The following is a 3,797-nucleotide window of genomic DNA, read 5'->3' as shown; positions in this document are numbered from 1 at the left end:
CGCCGCCGCGCTCAGCGCCCGCCGCCCGCCGCCGCCGCGCTGCCGGGGGCCGCGCCCCGCATGGCCGGCGCTCGGGGGGGCGCCGCCACAGCGGGGGCCCGCGCGCAGCCCTGGGGAGGCGGCACGGGCTCGCCGCCGGGAAGATCAAAACACGCGATTTTCGGGGAAAGAGGGAAAAACGACCACTCGCGGCAGCGCCGGGTGCCGCTGCCGCCGCCGGCGGCCGCCCGCTCGCATCAGGCCGCCGCAACGAGGGAGGTGCCAGTGACCCAACAGCCCGCAGCGGTGACGGTGGGCGCCGCGGGCACCAGGCGGGGCGGGCCTGCCGCCGGGGCAGCCCCCGCCGCGCCGCCTCCCGAGCACTCGCCGCGGCGGGCAGGCGGGCGGGGACAGCCGCCTCCCGGGCAGATGCTGCATGCGGACTAACAAAGCCCCGCGCGGGGCGGGGCGGGGCGGGGCCGCGCTCCGCCCCGGGCTAGGCCGGGCCGGGCGGCCGTGGTGGCGGCCGCGCGGGGTCTCGCGGGCCCCGGGGCTGCGGCGGGCGGCCCGGCCCGGCCCGCGCATGCGCCGCCCGCTGAAAGGGGCCGCGGTGGGATGGCGGCGGGTGTCGCTGCCCCTGGTGATAAGGCTAGGGCGGCGGCTGCTGCTGCTCGGTGATAAGGGGAGACGGCGGTTCTGAGGGAGGGTGGGAGCTGCTGGGGGGCGGCTGAGGGGCCTAGGGCGTCGTCAGCGGGAGGCGGGCCGGCGCAAGGAAGCGGCCGTTTAACGGTCGCCCGAAGGGGCGGCTCGCTCAGGGGTGTGGAGAGGCGCTGTGCGGCCCGGAGCGGGGCCGTTGGCGGCCGGCGATGCCCTGGTGGAGCTGAGTGAGGGGCTTGGCCGGTGCCTGCCGGAGCTGAAATGTGAAATAACGGTCTGCGGAGGGGAATTAGGTGGGTGAAGCTGGAGGGAGGAGGGGGAGCAGGCCTGGGCCAGGGCTACTCGTCGGCAGAAGGGCCTGGAGAGCTTCTATGGGTGGGTAATGAAACCCGTTAGAAGTGGAGGTAGATTGCTGTGTAAGGAGCGAGTGGAGAGAACAGAACAATTAGGATAAAATTGCGAAGTAGAAAGCAGTGAATGGAGGAGAAGGAACTGGGCTGCTGCTGTTTTGGCTTATAACATCAAGAGTAAAATAACACTGGAAGTGCTAGGGAAGGAAGGGAGGGCCTTCCCCATATAGGAACCAAGTCGCTGATCTCTGGCTGTGCTGTGGGACTTAGGCTGTCCCTGCAGGAGCAGCCCTGTCGAGTTCTTCTGCCTTCCTTCTGGAAGGAGACAAAATGCATCTTCAGATAAAATCTGAAGATACACAAAAGTCTAAAAACAAGTGATTTGCTCAAGCTTCACAATCTGGTTCTCTGTTTCTGCCATCCTGTAGTACAGCAAAGTTAACATCTGTGATGGGAGGTTCTCTGCAAAATGCAGTGGATGTGGAAGCTCTTTCTTATGCCATGTATCACTGGTATGACAGTCCTAACCTAATCCATAAGGGCCAAGCTATGCCTTGGCATGGGCAGGACTGCTGGCTGTGTTTCCTCCCCACCCCATAACATTAATCCCATTTTGAAAGTCCCAGCATAAGGGAAGAGTGTTTTGTAACTTAAAGATTGAGTAAAAGAAATGCATATACAATAACATGTCAGCTGTTGACGAACCTGCTAAAAGGCACTTTGAAATGCTTACATTTAGCACTCCAAACAAAGGGCTCTTGTTCAGCTTCAATGCAGAAAATGAACATCCTGGGTCTGATTGCTATGGGATTTGATGTGTCCTGGTATTTGGGTATAACCTTTATAGAGACTGGCAGAGGGTTTCAAAGAGAAATGTTGCTTTTCCTCTAATGCTCTCTGGGCAAATGTTTATGTGAGATTTTTTTTTTTCTGAGGGCAAAATATTTAAATGCAGCATCTCTGTTGAACTCAGCAATGTCCAAATTACTGAAAGGAGAACTTCTTTTCAGGAAGATTAAGCTGAATGCATGCCCCTGCTTCTTCCTTCCCTCTAGCCTCCCAAACAAATTACCAATATGACCTCATGCTACTTACATTGACTTCTGTAGTACTTAAACATATACATAATTCTTTGCTGAATAAAGTTTTTCTCTTGATTGGGAACCTTGAGCAGTGCTGATTTATCACTTCTGTAAGGTTTTTAGTATTGTTCTAGTCATCTTTGTTTTTTTCCCTGTGAGCAAGTAGTGGTTGGTGGAAGTTGAATGCTTATATCTAAAGAGACAGCAGAGCCTATGGCAGGGATCACTCTGCAGCCCACAAGCAGGTACATTTTGTCAGAAAAATCAATTCCCCCACAAGTCCTTTCCTTGATTCTTCTGCAGTGGTCCCTAGTTCCTCTCCAAGCACAGAACTGGAAGTGTGACAGTCAAGCAGTGGCAGTACACAGGTGTATTAGGGGACAGCATCTGCATTTTGGTTGAGTGGTAGGTATGCTTCCAGTAACATGACTGGGGAAAGGACAGGGTGCAGTGCCTTTAAATGCTTCCATTAGAGCTCTGTGGCCTCCCCTGGCTGAAACTTAAGCACAGCCGTCCACAGAAACAAGGATGCTGGTTTCTAATCTGAGCTCCATCACTAATTCACTTTTGGTAATTCACATTACCTTCTATGGCTCAGTTTTTCTATCTGTAAGAGGGAAATACAAATAATTTGGATTTGCAGCCAGAGATTTTGTAAAGATTAGTTAACATTTGTGGCATGTTAAGAATTATTATTCCTTAAAAATGGAAATAATATATTAAAATAAAAGTGAAATGCAATTCTTGTATTTTTAATGCCTTAAAACATATTCTCAAATCTCAGCTGCAGAAAATGTAGCTGACAATCAATCAGCAAGCCTTATTAGGCAGTGTTTCTCCTTTCTGGCCATGATTAAATCATTTTGCAGCAGCAGGCTCAGTTTTTTAAGGTGATAATCTGGCAGCAAATTATTATGACTGGGACAATGAGGGACTGGAAGGCCATTCAATTGTGTTTAATAAAAAAATAAAGATTTCTTCTACCTACCCTCCATCCCTTCAGTGACTAGAAAGTGTTTGAACTAGGGCAAGAGTAACATCCATGCTGTAGGGCTGACCCAAATCTGTGGGTAATTTACCTCCTCCGATGCAGTACTGTGCCAGAGTCTGTGCAGGCATTCTGTGTGAATCACACCTGAGAATGGGTTAAAAGGTGAAGTTTTGTCAAGACAGGGGCTTAAGATTTGCCAAGCTGTTAGTGAAAGAATAAATAATACTGATAGAAAAGTTCAAAATCAACAAGCCAAAACTTACTTGAATTATTTCATAAGATAAAGAATTTTTGATACAGGCATTTGAATAGTGTTGAGAGCAGTTAAAAGAAATGCTTGCTTCTGCTCTTATGGGTGCATTGGGAGTTCTGTCTCTGTTGCAGGGGACCCTAAATTTGTTTCTGTAAACATGGACAATAGTGAGCAATGGTGCAGACTTTCTGTTTCCTAATATCCTTTACATGTTGTTTAATATTTCATCTTTTGATTCTGCCAGTCATTTGGCATTATGTTAAGTCATTTTATTAAAAAAAAAAAAGTTTGAAAGTACCAGATGCTTCTTTAAGCAGCATCTTTTTAAATTTGCATAAGAGCAATTGAAACACCTACCATAGATTTCTAGTTCTTGATGGCAGTTTTATGTCAGTATTTACTTGGTTTAGTTAATATACTTTTTTATAGCATGAACTGGAACCCTTTCCATAGCACTAAATGCTGCTTACAGCATAAACAGGGGT

General features: G+C 49.8%; 1 long non-coding RNA gene across 6 annotated transcripts in view; it reads left to right on the top strand.

The window, feature by feature from the left end:
* Positions 1-778: 778 nt before the first annotated feature.
* Positions 779-3,797, top strand: part of LOC106482882 (uncharacterized) — a 187,476-nt gene continuing 184,457 nt past the window's right edge. For all 6 annotated transcript variants that reach the window (XR_010884195.1, XR_010884197.1, XR_010884196.1 and 3 more), the window contains exon 1: positions 779-929. This is a non-coding gene — a long non-coding RNA (uncharacterized lncRNA). The remainder of the gene's footprint in view (positions 930-3,797) is intronic.

This window comes from Apteryx mantelli, chromosome 4, assembly GCF_036417845.1.
Source record: "Apteryx mantelli isolate bAptMan1 chromosome 4, bAptMan1.hap1, whole genome shotgun sequence".
NCBI lineage: Eukaryota > Metazoa > Chordata > Aves > Apterygiformes > Apterygidae > Apteryx > Apteryx mantelli.
This window is presented reverse-complemented; position numbering and strand designations above follow the sequence as displayed.